The following is a 15,684-nucleotide window of genomic DNA, read 5'->3' as shown; positions in this document are numbered from 1 at the left end:
GACACGGGGAGGGCGCTGGGTGGCAGCCTGACCTTCCCACTGTTTGCCGAGGACTTCGCTTTATGGTTCCCCACACACACATTCACATTATGTTTTTGTTGCCCCGCGTGGGAAGTTCGCAAAGCTCTGTGTACGGTTTGGTCTGTGGCATCTTCCAGAGCTGGGGCCCAGCGGGGTCAGGGAAGGGCCCAGGGATTGGACCAGTCCTCAGAGCCTAGAGAAGGTGCAGGTCCAAGCATCAGGGAACAGAAGATTGACCAAACAGAAGATGAAAGGAGAGATAACCTCCTTCCTGAATACAAAGAAACCCCAGTTACCCAAGTTTGGAAATAGATTAATTGAACAGATACCACTTATTGAGAATTGACTATGTTCTGGGCACCGTGCTGTTTTGTCTACCTTATCTCAATTAAGTGCTATAATAATTCTGTGCTTGTGAGTATTAGGGTTTTTACTTTTTAAGTGAAAAAACTAAGAAGTAGAGAGATTAGGTAAACTGTCCTAGATCATAAACCTTGTAAGTGATGGAGGCGAGTCTGTGACCCAGGTCCATGTGCATTCAAAGCCCATGTGTCTAACCACTCCACCACCATCGGCCTCCAAGCCAGAGGGGTCGTAGAACCAGTCTTCCCAGGCTTCCCGGTCACCCCCAAGGCTATGCTTCCTCTTGGGAGCTCAGTAATGGCCAAAACCGCCTCTGCCTGGTGGTTTCAGGTGGTCTGACTTCCTTTTTCACATTTCAGCTGAAGTGGAAACCCTGAACCCTACCTCTTCTAGCTAAAACCATACCATAAGGTTGGAATAAAACCTAACCTGCTACTCAGGTTTCCACCACACCCTCCCTGCAGTCAGTGTGGTCTTATTTGTTTTTAATGTAGTAGGTTCTCTATTAAGGTTTATAACATGGCATTTGGTAATCGGTTACAAAACAATTTTGAGACTTTCTGTTCTAGCCTTTCTTACTCACTAGTCTTCACCCTCTTGGTGGAGACCATCAAAGCACCCCTTACAACCCAGGAGCATGTGTATAGCCCACTTAGCATAAAATATGGGTTCTCTGATACCTCCAGAGAAGCAAGTGGTGTTACCTCCCCAGCTGACTGATATAAAGCTGGCATCTATGGGACTGTTCAGATGGATGGCCTCACCCTTCAGGACCAACCCACAGACAGGGCAAGGGCACCACCCAAGCCCAGTAGATCATGGAGTCAGTGCAGGCTGCAGAGGGTGGGAGGAGGTCTTGCCAGTATCTCCCAGAACACAGGACAGTGGGAAGAAGTCAGGGAGTAGTACTGAACTCTCCAGCTAGAAGTTGGGATTTTAGAGCATGAGGGTAGGGACATAAGGACATGACCAGTGAGCACAGCATTCCACGATGTAGTCTGGGAAGACACTTAACCTGAGGATGGGGACAGGTGTTCGAGTCATGAAAAATAAGGTACCCTGTTAGGTGTGTATAGCATCCAGGTGTAACAGCAGATAGGTTCAGTGATGAGATAGAACCTACAGGCGGGGGACAGAAGAGAACAAAGGCTGAGAATAAGACATAAATCTAAGAGAGGTCAGGATCCCAGACACAGACTCGGGGTTAAAACAAATCTCTGGAAGACTTGAGGTCACCCAGGACCTGCCACAGGTCAGGAGGAGCTGAAACCCAGAGATGGGATTTCACCACAGAAGCTGAGGCAGGTCTCCACTGGATCGAATGAAAATAAAGGGAGATGCTGATTTAAGAAAAGGAGTGAATGCCATGGTTCTGTAATCCAGGACACTTGAGATGGGACCACAAGATTGATGGAATCCCAAGCCACCAAGTCACAGATCTGGGGTGCCTTACAGAGGACCTGCCTAGAGTGGGACATGATCTCTGACCCTGAGAGGGCTGAGCTTACTTTGAGGGTTAAATGGTCCAGCCACAGGGGAGGGCTTAGAAGCCAGCATCTAAGCAGACAGCCCATCTTGTCACTCTTCTTGTGTCCGGTGCGATATCAACTGACGATCAGCCAGCTGTGGAAATCCAATAGACATATAACATGGGCATGTCAAGTAAATCAATCTTCAATTGACCTGGACCAGACGTTTCTGCCTCCCATCCTAAGCGGGTGCCACTCAGGAGCTGGCTGACAGCACACATCGCAATGTCATGACCTTCCCACAGATGCCTGGGCCTCCACATCTACTGCGCCAGGCTCTTCCCCCTGAGGCCAGAGCAGTTTCAGGAGTGTGTGTGGTCTGACAGCAGTCTGAGCCTTACCAAGGAAACCCTTAGGTCAGAAGCCATGTCATGTCATGTCAGTGTCCTTAGCAGGTTCAGAGGACAATTTATTCACTACCAATGGCAAACAACCCAGCACTTGGCCATTGGGGTTAAGACACCAATCTAGAAATTTCTGCCCCTTCCTCAAGGGTCTCTAATGGCTCCCCATCCCCTGGTCAGGAAACTGAAGGCTGAACCCACAGCACTGGTACTGAGGCTGCTCTCTTCCACCCTGCTTGGCTCTGGGCTAATACCAACCTTGCCATCTAAGAAGCAGAAAAGCCCCCTTCCCTACCAAGGATTGGGAGCCCTGGCCTGGACATGGGGCCTTACTTCCACCAGTCCCTTCCTCAGAGCTGGGCCCTGCCACTACAACCCAGGGAGACTGTGAGATTCTGGAAGGCAAGGCTTACTCACAGTCATCTAAGTAGAGTATAGGCCTGGCCCTACAGGCTGAGGGATGAACTAATGAATGAGTGAAGGAATGAAGAAACACAAGAATGGAAGTTATCCTTATCCCTGAAAGATTTTGTTGAGATGTGTCTAGAAGAAGAGAGTATTTTTTTCTTGATAGTTCCTAGACCTTGGTAGACTATATGAATGCCCTGATGAGAGAAAGGAAGGTATCTGTAAGCCACTATTACCAAGTCATTAATCAGTCAGGAATTTACATCCCACTCTCTAGTCACCCAATAAAAAAATCTGTGAGGACTTGACGCCTCTTTTCTCCTTCCAGAGGTAAGTGTGAGATAGTGGTTCCTGTACCTTCATCTCAGTTCCTGTTGCCCCTCCTCCTTACTCCCAACCACCTCAGTGCCCTAAACACACACACACACACACACACACACACACACACACACACACAGTTGCCCACAGCAGCCTTAATTCCACCCACCCCAGCTAGGCCTCCCTCTTCTCTCCTCTGTCATTTCTGCATCTTCAGATACCAGGAGAATGAATCTCTTCATTATCATCTGGGCTAGGCTCTGTGGTGGCTTGTGGCTGGCAGACAAGGCTAATTGTTCAGCCTAAAACCCATTCATTTTGCTACTTTTTTATATAAATTTATTTTTTATTGGTGTTCAATTTGCCAACATATAGAATAACACCCAGTGCTCATCCTGTCAAGTGCCCCCCTCAGTGCCCGTCACCCAGTCACCTCCACTCCCCGCCCTCCTCCCCTTCCACCTCCCCTAGTTCGTTTCCCAGAGTTAGGACTCTCTCATGTTCTGTCTCCCTTTCTGATATTTCCCACTCATTTTTTATCCTTTCCCCTTTATTCCCTTTCACTATTTTTTATATTCCCCAAATGAATGAGACCATATAATGTTTGTCCTTCTCCAACTGACTTATTTCACTCAGCGTAATACCCTCCAGTTCCATCCTCGTTTAAGCAAATGGTGGGTATTTGTCGTTTGTAATGGCTGAGGAATATTCCGTTATATACATAGACCACACCTTCTTTATCCATTCATCTTTCGATGGACACCGAGGCTCCTTCCACATTTTGGCTATTGTGGACATTGCTGCTAGAAACATCGGGGTGCAGGTGTCCCGGCATTTCACTGCATCTGTATCATTTTGCTACTTGTTGTTCTCCAACCCTTCAATGGCATAATAGCCTATGGGGGTGCTATAGTGATGGGGCCTCCTCTGAGCAGAGTGGGGAGACAGTCTGTGGGCCCTGAAAACATTAGCTCTGTGTATAGCTCAGGGAAGGCAGTGCCCTTGAGACACTGATGGCCACAAATCCCATAGGCTAGCCAAGGTGGTCCAGCACTCAGCAGTCTGGAAAGGAGGCCAAGCCTTTCCCCATTGCCCAGTCTTGACTAGATGTGAGCAGAGTGAGTCCGAGCTCAGTAGCCTGCAGACTTGCATCCTGGCCCAAGGCACTGCCAGCCTCTCAAAGTTCAGTTATGAGTTCCAGGCCTGTCCTGCCCTTGGCCATCTCTGGAGACATAGTCAGTTCTTTTGCCTTTCCTCCATTCCCACCCTAGATACATAGCCCACTCTTACATTGCTTTCCATTGTCAGGGCCCTTCACACTAGCCCCTGAGAGAGGAGAACTGTGGCTGAGCCATTGTGAGAATCCTCATCCCACACCCAGCTCTTAGCTCTAGTGGAAGCGCCCTTCCTCTGGACAATAAAACATTAAGCAGAATAAAGGGGCAGCAGGAGGGAAGTTTGAGGGGATGAAACTATTCTGTAAAATGACCATGGTAGTGGATAAATGACCCAGTGCATTTGTCAAACCCCATAGAATGTTGAATTTTAGAGTAGGCAAAAAAAAATTTTAAAATATAACAGCTTTGAATCATAAGGATGAGAAGCAAAACTAGGGGGTTGTAAGCAGTGCCATCCTTTTGCTTCCTGGGCCTGTGTATCTGAAATCTAAGGGAAATAGCATATGGACCACATATTGCAAGATAGTGCCCACTTCTTGCAGGGTGTCATGTCCCAGCTGGTGCCTGGAATGGAGTCTTCAACAAACCATTCCTGCTCTCTTTCCTGCTTCTGGTTTATGGCTGGAGGATGTAATCCAGGGCCTTCTGGTGTGTGTTCCTAAGGGCATGGGTATTTTCAGGCTCTGGACCTATCTGGAGAATTTACCCCTCCCTGTGTCCACAACCTTCTGATACTGATCCTTCCAAGATTTCAACCACCCATACAATCCATTGGGATTGGTAATGCATGGATACTCACTCAGCTTGGGATTGGGGCTCTTGGGAATGTGTGGATACTCACCTCAGCTCATCTCTCCTATTAGGCAGAACTGGCCTTCTAGGACTTTCCCTGCCCAGTGGTGTTTCAGGCCACTTGAGTGGAGATGTGTAACTCCTCAGCATGTGCTTGTTGATGGTACTGACAGATACTGCCGGAACTATCTGAAAGCCAAATTTTAAGTTTTCTCGTTGTTATTTAAAAGGCCACAGGGAACTTCCCCATAGAGTCAGAGGTTACCATGTGATATTCAACAGGATAAAGTGGCAGCCAGGAATTAGTCTTCTTTCCCAAATGTGTTCAGTTATCTTTTTTAAATACACAGTAGACTGTTTCCTGGCTTCCTATTGGTTGGGTAGGACTCTGTGACTAGTTCTTCCCAGTGAGAAATCATGCATCCCTCCTTTGAGGCTGAATATTTGTTTAATTGCTGGTATGAGACCGTCCAGGTCACCCTTTCCCTCTGGGTGTGACTGATGTCATTTGACACAGTGACAACTTCATTAGCTTGGGCCTCTACATAACTGCAATGGTCACAGCCCTTCCCAGACCCCTCCCTTGACTAACCAGCCCTCAGTGGAAGATGACATGGAGTAATTGAGACTCAGATATTTTGTTATTTGAAGCTGCTGAAATCACAGGAGTTGTTTGTTATTGCAGCATAACCTAGCCTGACCTAACAGTTACAGACACTGAGGTGGTCACAATCTCTGAGGCCACCCGACTGACTGGCCATGGCTAGTTACAATAGCTGCATGTAAGACCATTCACTGAGTCCCAGCCCCCATGCTTACAAAACCACCTATGATGAAAACCAAAACTACTTTGCTTCTAGATGTATCCTGAGCCATGTCACTCTAAGATTTTTCCATCCTCATGGGTGCCAGGGCCCATTTTGAGTGAGCCCCATCTACAGTATTCTTGGCCCAGAGAGTAATATCAGTAGAATATGTTAAAAAAAAAAAAAGGTTCTGACATTTCTCTTACCATCTATTCCTCAGGCAAGGGAGAGAAGTCTTTGGGCCTTGTCAAGGGATATAGCAAGAGGGTAGATCTTTGAAGTCCCTTCACATTGCTGCAGAGCTTTCTGACCTTTTGGTTTCACCCAGCATGGACCAGTATTCAGTAGAAATTTTTATTAATAAAAGTATCCAATTGTTGGAATCCAGCTGACTGTCCAAGCAGGCACACAGCAGGTACGGTGTCTGACGGGCTTACTTACGACAATAGATTCTGCTTCATTTAAGATTATGTTTCACTCTCATTAGTTAAGCACTTTCAAAATGCGTGCCCCCAAGTTATCCCAGATGATGGACCTGCAATTACTTCTAGAGACAACTTATTCTTTTGCATCCTACTTATTCATTTCCCCTTTCCAGGCCATGTTGAGCCCAACTCTTGCTTATTCAGAGAGCAGCAGTGAGGCGAGGACAGTGTCAGCCACTTCTGCAGGCAAGAGAGGTGCAGGGGGAGTACTACAGAGGGGGTCTCCAAGCCCTCCAGCTCACAGATGTACCCATCCCAGGATCACAGTTCCCGCCTACCAGCACACCTGGTTTCCGAGGTTGTGAATTAACTAGTGTTGTCACTCAGAAGCCAGAAGACTCACTCCCTGAAATTTTTAAGGGAGTATCAGCCCAATAGCCACAAGGAAGGAGAGATTACTTACTTTAAGGAGAGATTTTTGATGCTTGGGCTCAGGTTAGCACTATTGTCTCGGCTATCAGATGCTCTTCTGAGAACCCACCGTCCCCATGTCTCACTCCCTTCCTTGCTCTGTGGCAGGGGCTACTGGTCCCCAGGTCTGTGCCATCACTGGGCTTATAGGCATCTCAGGTAAAGCACAACAGGTAACCGAGGAGCTGCTCCCTCTCTATATACTTACACATTGCATTTGGGCTTAGGACCAATTCCATATACCCCAAGAGCCTGCTGTATATGACTAATTTCTGAAACCAATTTCTCTATCAGCCAAGATTCTGCTGCAACAACAGAAAACAAGCATGAGGAAAAAGGGAGTGTGTGTGTGTGTGTGTGTGTGTGTGTGTGTGTGTGTGATTAATTGGAAGGATCCTGAAGCAGCTCACAGAACTGAGGAATGAAAAGCTGGCCTTGGATCCTGGGTCTCAGGGACAGAGCTGTTCTATGAATCTCAGCAGCAGCAAGAACTATGAGACCTTCTCAGACATACAGCAACCCAACCCTTCTTCTTCCTTTGCCCTATACTTCCCAGGATGGGATGTGAGATTGGTCCAGCCTGGACATGTCCAATCCTGGAAAGAGTCAGAATCTGTTGCTAATAGAAGGGGAAGAAATGGGTGGCCATGTAGGAAAACCTTAACTGCTCCACCTGGCCCCAGTCTTCACAACCTCCCTCTCCTGAGCACTTTTCTTCTCACTTAGCAGGTGGCATGGTGGTGGGGAGGTAGGGTGCCTGGCAGTAAGCTGGCCCCTTGCCTAGAGGAAAGGTTGGCATCTCTCAGACCCTAGACCCAGGCACCACTGGGTTAGTCGTCCTGGCCCTGCCCACAAGGAATTCCTCTGAGCCTCTCTCCACCAGGGCCCAGGTTGTGTGCGCTGTCACTTGCAGAACAGGTTTCTCAAACATTGTAGGAAGCTGGGGAATTCTTCCCCTCGATGCAGGGCTGGGATTTGGGCTCTCTCATTTCCAGCCCTACTAGGAGATCATAATAGGGAAAGATAACATTCTCTATTTCCACTGGGTGGATTTAACAGGTGAATGAACCCCCTTGACATACTTGGCAAGAGGGCGGGTTTCACTCAAGAAACTCAATGCTTTACCAGCAACAGCCTTTCCTGGGAGGACTGACCCCATTTGAGTTCACGGACACTGTCAAATTTCCTCTCTGGAAGTGTGAAAGCTCACTTCCCTGACAATATGCATCCCTTTAGACATGGCGCAGGGAGGACTGGGCTCCAGGGAGCACTATGTTTTGGAGGAGAAACCCATAAGGCTCCATACCCCAGCCTGAAGAGTATTGGCAATGGTCCACGGACAACAGTCCTGTGTGTTTCTGGAGATTTGTTTGTGTGACCAGCAGCTCTGTCCCATCACAACCAAATGCCCATCTTCCCACAGGCCAGGACCTCGTCCTCACACCAACCCAGCCCCATGCAAGTGCTATGCTACTATTACCTTCTAGAAGTAATGCTGATAGGAAACAGCCTCTCCAGGAAACTACAGGAAGGCATTTCCTTCATGGCCTGAGCTAACCGAGTATCTAAATTGTCCCTCCTTGCTAAAGCCCGTACTGGCTCCCCCTGCCTCCATGCCTGTTCTCTGTCTACACTTGAGCCCTTTCCATTCCTCCTAACAACATCCTCACTCCTTTCCCCAGGAGAAGGGGCTACTTTTCTGTGCCCCAGCCTATCCCATAGTTCTATTAGAGCACCTTAGCATTTTTGGCAATGATTCACTTAACTGCCTGCTTTCTCCAGTACACTGAGAGCTCCTCCAGGGTAGATGCGATACATCTCTCTATCCTGAGGGCCTGGCACAGTGCTTGACATAAAAGTCGCTCAAAGGATTTACTTAGCAAATGGGTACATGGCTAGGACAGGCCGTACCCTGTGTTCCCCGGCAATGCTCTGAGGCAGGACACAGTGCAGGGGCCCCATTCTCAATCTAACTGAACCCACATTCCCAGTTTTACATAGCTTCCTCTTATCCCTTTGCTTTTGCCACTTTGCAGGTTTTTCAAGTCATTTAGAAACTCTAACTTTCCACCAGCATTCTCCTCACACTGTCTGGTGACAGAGAACAGTGGGTTGGCAGGAGAGTTATGAAATACATCTTTTCATTTTTAGTAGAGTCCGAGTTTAGTAAAGCCAGGTAACAGAGTAAGCTAGGAAGCAGTGTGGGATGACAGAGAGAGACAAGCCGACTGACCTGTGTCTCCGTGCTGGCTCTGCTACTCCCCTTCCTGATCTCAGGTTTTTCCAACTGTGCAAGAAACAAATCTTCCTCAAAGGCTTGCTATGAAGTTTAATGGTGTAAAATAGGTTAAGTACCTAGTAGTGCCTGGCACATAATAGGCAGGTGACTGTCCCAAATGTAGGCAATCAAGAGACTGGCTAGATGAGAACATCCATAAAACCTAGGAAACTCAGCAACATAGAATCTTTTTTTTTTTTTTTAAAGATTGTATTTATTTATTCATGAGAGGCACACAGAGAGAGGCAGAGACATAGAGGGAGAAGCGGGCTTCTCCAGTGGACTCGATCCTGGGTCTCGGGGACCATGCCCTGAGCTGAAGGCAGACACTCAACCACTGAGCCACTCAGGCATCCCAGCAACATGGAATCTTAAAAGGGACCTGTGAGGAGATGCCATGAGCTCATTACACTCTGCTATCAGAAGCTCTTTCTCCCCGACAAAAGCCAGAGACCCCACTGTTTTCCCAGAAAGGCCTAGCCTGGACCACCAAGGGCAACAGTGACTGTTGATTGTGGGAAAGAAGTGTCTTGTGTCAAATAAAGCTGAATGTACATGCATACTTCACGAGACAATAATTTCATCCAACACATTCATAAATTTATCAAAAATCTTGTACAAGATTATTCATAGCAATACTGTACATGAGAGCCTAATACTTGAAAGTACCCAAATGACCATTAACAGAAGGATAGGAAAGTAATAGTGGTGTATTCATTCAATGGAAAACTGCACATCAGTGAGAATGAATGAACTACAACCATGTGTTGAGGCAGATGAATCCCACTATCATAATATTGAGTGAAAGAAGCCAGGCACAAATGACTACATGCTCTATGATTCTATTTACATAAATTTCAAAGCAGGTGAATCACATAGATGCTGTTAAAAGTCATGAGAGTAGGGGTGCCTGGGTGGCTTAGTCACTTAGGCAACTGCCTTCAGCTCAGGTCATGATCCCAGGGTCCTGGGATCGAGCCCCATGTCTGGCTCCCTGCTCAGTGGGGAGCCTGCTTCTCCCTCTCCCTCTGCAGCTCTCCCTGCTTGTGCTCATTCTCTCTCTCCTTCTCTCTCTCTCTCTCTCTCTGTCAAACAAATAAATAAAATCTTTAAAAAATAAATAGTCATGAGAGTATAATGGATCAAGAAAAAATGATATACACACACAGAGGAATACAATTCAGTCATTTAAAAGAAGGAAGTGCTGCCGTTTGTGACAACATGGATGGTCCTAGAGCGGATTATGCTAAGTGAAATAAGTCAGACAAAGACAAATACAACATGATCTCACAAGCAAAATCTAAAAAAACTAAAACCAAAACCAAATTCGTATAAACAGATCAGATTTCTGGTTGCCAGAAGCAGGGGATAGGGTAGTTGGAGGAATTTGGTGAGGGTAGTAAAAAGGTACAAACTCTAGTTATAAGATAATTAAGTCCTGGGATGTAATGTACAGCAGGGAGACTATAGTTAGCAATCTTATATGGCATGTTTGAAAGTTGCTGAGAGTAGATCTTTAATGAGTTCTCTTTATAAGGAAAAGAAACTTGTAACTGTGAGGTGATGGGTGGTACCTGGACTTATTGTAGCGATCATTTCACAATATACACATATATCAAGTCATGTTTATACTTTAAACTTAGATAATGTTATATATGCTACTTATATCTCAATAAAACTGGAAAAAAGGTCAAGAGAGTACTGACCCTCGGAAGGGGGAATATTGACAGGAAGAGCGTATCTTCTGGGGTGCTAGTAAGGCTCTGCTTCTTGATCTGGGTGCAGGTTACATGCATGTGTCCAGATAATGAAACCTTACCAAACTAGACATTATTTTTGTGATTTTTTCTATGTGTATGTTATACTCCAAATTTTAAAAATTACTAGAATGTTACCCCCCTCACCCCCACAGACACACACACACTGCAAAGATGGCTTATGGCAAGTCCTCTGAAAGAGAGGTCATATATTATGTCTAGGTGAAACAGTTCCTAGATCTGTGACAATATGATGATCCCCATGCCATGCCAAATGAATACAGCATTCTCCCAGTGATGACACAACATCTAATTAACTGCCTGGAGCCAAAGAAGAAGGCTTTGGAATGAATTCTGATTCCAGGATTCTCTTACACTTGCTCTGGATTGTGGGCCCTGATCTTCACAAAACACTTTACGCCACATAATTGGGGAGGTTTGGTTTCAAGTCTACTTAATGAATTTAAAGAGAATAATCCCTGGATTTCCCAAGTTTTAGATACATCAGCCCATTGAGAGTTGATCCCAGCTTTGTTTTAGATAAACTATATTCCTGGGCACCTCAATCTGAAATACCCTGTGAAGTTTGTTTTCCCTAATTGGAAATGCAAGTAAAGATAACCTAAGGCCTGGAAGCATGTATTGATGTTGTCATCAACGGTTTATAGCACCGACAGAAATCAAACCTGGCCCAAGTCGTACAGTCTCATTATTGACCCAAGCCTATTTAATTCTCTTTCAAAGACTTTAGTGCAAGACTCAGACTGCAAAACATGCCGTTATTTCTCACAAAATTACCAACGACATGAAAAATATCTGTGCCCTACATCCATTCTGATAGTTTTTAGATGATTTGAATTTATTTTTGTCTGCTGTAGCAGAAAAAGATGGTCAGCATCTGCTCTCTAAAGATGACGTAGCATTCCCAGGAGGAGCCTCATGAAGCAGTTTCTCTCACCAAAAACAGCTAATGCCTAGTTATGCCTGTGGCTGACTCAGCAGCCATTCCCAACCCCCTCCTCCCCTGTCACTTTTCACTACAAGAAAATGAAGAGTTAAATAATTTCCCATCCTCTCCAAAGCTAGAGGTTGTCATACTACACAGTTATGGCCAAGGAGACTTTAGTAGAAGTTTTCTAGAAGGTTGTTTTGTTGGTTAGTGGGAAAACTAGTAGGTATTTCCTTGATTGTTTCTTCCTGCATTGACTATGAATGATGTCTGGAAGTGCACCTCTGTATGCTATAAGTCAACCTGCCAAGGATAGGGAGGAGGGAAAACAGAAAGGGTGCAGACTGCCTGCCTCTTTACATAAGGGACATTGTGGAGACAGGAGCCAGCATATTCAGTAGAACAGTAGTATAAACGATCTAGACAGTAAAATTGTAGTGATCTACTTCCCATGAGTTCCAGCACATCATGAAGAGCTATCTGTAAATTAGGCCTTCACTTTTGGTGGGATGGGTTGGTCAATTGTTCATAGGGAATTTCCCATGATGCCATAGATGTGTCTGTAGGAAGAGGAGGCAATGCAGTTGGACTATGTGCTATAGAAGTCTGAGTCCCCTGCAAATTTGTCTTACTTGGACCTCCTGTAGGACCTGCTTGAGCTTGATCATTTGATTTATATATTTACACTTGATGATGAATTGTGCTTATGCATGTCTAACCTTATGACTTGAAGGGTCCAATGACACTCAATTCATGATGAACAGCTCAGATCACATGGAGGCCCTTGGTCAGACATTCAGAAAGTACCAGGACCACATAGCAAGCAAGAAGTTACTTGTCAGAGGAATAATTGTCTTTAGAAGAGAGATGAGTTTTTCTTCAAAATCCCAAGGCTCTCCACAGTGATGCATGTCAGAAGACATGTAAACTTCAAAAACTTTGTGTGATAAATGGGTCTGAAAATCATATTCCAATGTCATTTGTTGCCTCCAAAATCTAAAGAAGCTTCACCCTCAAAAATGTTTTTCCATTATCTTTAGTGGTAGATTATACAAGGTACAGGCACTTATCTTTCACATTGAAAGGCATATCCCATATGACCTAGATCATAAGAATTCCAGATATGTCACTGAGGTTGTAGTTCCTTGAAATCTTATGGAATTTATCTCCAATCTTTTGGCACTAATGTATCTTATTAAAATTTCTAAGATACTTGATACCTTCTGATTTTCAAGAGCAGCAGTGCCCAGTGTGATATTTTGTGCATTGTCAAAATGATTAATATCTTTAGGTTAGATTATAGCAAAGATTAGGAGAGTTGGCATAGCCTGCAGGAAACAATGAAGGTGTACTGAGCCCCTTGCCAGGTGAAAGAGAACCTTCCTGTACTCCTTTAAATTGATGGTGCTAAAAGCATTTGCTATACAAATAGCTACGTAATGGGTTCCAGGAGTTGTTTCAACCTGTTCCAGGAGAGATTCCACATCTGGAACAACAACTATACTGCTATTAGCACATAACTGAACTTAACACTATTCCAATCATTCTCCAAGATCCATGTACATTCTGCATAAGTCAGCAGACCAAATCCACTGGGATCTGAGCAGAATTACCACCCTTGCATTTTTTAAGTCTTTAATGTTGCCACTAACCTTTGCAGTTTACCCTGAGATATGATTTTACTTTCAGTTTACTATCCTAGTTGTGTGAGAGGACAAGTTCCAGAGGCTTCTGTTTGACTTTTCTGACCATAAGAGTCCTGATTTCTTGTATCCGAGAGCCAGTGTGGGTGTTCTACTAGTTGTTGAGTGGGTCTATCCTAATCATACGTTTAAAAACTAGAAAATGAACACAAGGAGGACCATCAGGCTCTTTACTATGAGACAGGGTTGGAGCTGATTTACCGTAAGACTTCCATAAACTACTCTGCCAGTGGAACACTGTGGTATTTTGGATCCTTAAAGATTAACATAAAATCAGAGCCAGTTTCTAGTTAAGTCCTGAAAGATCTTGATGTTACTCATTAGTCTGTGTACAATCATCCAAGTAAATGGGTTCATAGTCCTTTGGAGAATTTGTGAAGGCATACACGGTAGTAGAATTGTAGGGGCCTATTTCAAGAGAACTCAGTCTTCCCTGCAACCAACCCAAGAGCTGTGGTCTGTTAACTGATAGGCTTTGAAACCAGGATTCTCCATTGTGGCATCTCTCTCTAGGTTTCTGACCAACACCCTATAGTCTTCCCTGTTATATATATTAAGTAACATTTTATTTATTTTTTTAAAGATTTACTTATTTATGAGAGAGGGGAGGGGGAGAGAGAGAGAGAGAGAGAGGAGGAGGGAGAAGCAGGCTCCATGCCAGGAGCCCGACACGGGACTCAATCCTGGGACTCCAGGATGATGATCTCATCCTTGCTGCTCATTATGGTAATTTTGTCCACTCTATCTCTGGCATTTTGGTGTTATCACTTGGTTTCTGCTACTTCAGAATTCTATCAACCTCAGCAAAATTAGGAAGTCATCTCAGTGGCAGCACCCTCCAGCCTATAGATTGCCATAACTGAGCTACTCAAGATTTTTTGGTGGTCCCTCACTAATGTTCTTCCCAATATCTTAATCATAGAGGTGAAATATAGACCCTTTTCATGGTCTAGTGAAACATTTTTGTAAGTGTGAAGGCTGCATGAGATAAATCTACCCCAACATTCTTAAGTTCTTAAGCATTTTGATTTTTTTCTCTGTATTATGTGAGGGAAGTTTGAGCATCTCAGCATTATCAAGCTCAGGATTCAGTAAACTAACCAAGAATCATATAGATAAATTCAGCCCAATCCACTGCTCCAGATGATCCTTCTTGCTCTATCACCTTAAAAATCATCCCCAGACTCTCCGCTTATGTAAATTAGAAACTCTTGCAGGTTTTTTTTTTTTTTTTTTAACATGTATCAGTTATTTCCCTCTGGGATAGACTTTGCACCTGTCTTCTGGAACATGTAAACTAACGTTAGATATGTGTGGAAACAGTAAGGGTGAAGAACTAGAGGTGATGGCTCAGGCAGGGATGATGCTGGAAGCACCAAAAGAAGCTGGGTCTGGAGCCAAGTTTCTGCTGTTATTGGAGGGAAAATGAAGGAAACTGGAAAACCAAAAGAAATTGCTCCTTTCCCCTCTTTGTTTCTCTAATCTTCCTCTAGTCATTGGCACAGCTTTACAGGAAGCCAACTGACAAGGGAGTCTGGGAAGTCACATTTGCAGAGTCTCAGCCCCAGTATCACAGAGCAAAGTGTGAAAGAACAGTCTGGAAGGTGAGATGCAGTGGGTGAATAGCTGATCCTGGTATGGTCCCAGCATTGTTTCATTTATTAATTTATTTTGCACATAGCATCCATTCACCTTCTCTGGGAAAAAGAAATACTATTGAAAATTTTTGGAGATCACCCTTTTCTCATTCTCAGCCCTTGAAAATTAGGTAAAATGTCACACCCACAGCTCCAGAGGTGAGTCTTAGTTGGGTTTAAACCAACCAGAGCATCACATCATACTGGTCACAATGAGGAAGAGCAAAGAGGGAATATAATACACACCAACCAGAGTGAATGGGATGAATAAAGACTTTCTTAAGAATTCTGAGATAAGGGCATAAGAAGCTTAAGGTTGATCTTGAAATTCTGTAGACTGGAGCTACTAGCATGATCTTTCTGGAACTTGAGTCTAAGCATAAAGTCAGTATGTGAAAGAAAGCAGAGCTGAGACAGACACAATCCAGGTCCCGGGGACATTGTATGAGTTCCAATCTATCTTTGCCCCAAAACAGCATTATCCTAGAACAGTTCCATGTACATACTACCCTCCCTTTTTGTGGGCCAGTGTGCAGCATTGCTTTTGATATCTACACAACCCATTGCTCCAGAGAACTAGCACTGAACAGTCAGATCTGCCACAAGATGTATGCCCATTTCTATAAGACCATCCACCGTTTCTCCTACCATTACATGTACAGTCAGTTCTCCACAGAAGGGTTAAATCTAGGAGCTAGACCTTAT

General features: G+C 44.7%; 1 long non-coding RNA gene across 2 annotated transcripts in view; it reads right to left on the bottom strand.

The window, feature by feature from the left end:
- Nucleotides 1–15,684, bottom strand: part of LOC140613985 (uncharacterized) — an 80,346-nt gene that overhangs the window by 42,265 nt on the left and 22,397 nt on the right. For both annotated transcript variants that reach the window (XR_012014896.1, XR_012014895.1), the window contains exons 2-3: nucleotides 5,003–5,142; nucleotides 1,893–2,007 (exon numbers count right to left, since the gene is read on the bottom strand). This is a non-coding gene — a long non-coding RNA (uncharacterized lncRNA). The remainder of the gene's footprint in view (nucleotides 1–1,892; nucleotides 2,008–5,002; nucleotides 5,143–15,684) is intronic.

This window comes from Canis lupus, chromosome 22 (genome assembly GCF_048164855.1).
Source record: "Canis lupus baileyi chromosome 22, mCanLup2.hap1, whole genome shotgun sequence".
Classification (NCBI taxonomy): Eukaryota; Metazoa; Chordata; class Mammalia; order Carnivora; family Canidae; genus Canis; species Canis lupus.
This window is presented reverse-complemented; position numbering and strand designations above follow the sequence as displayed.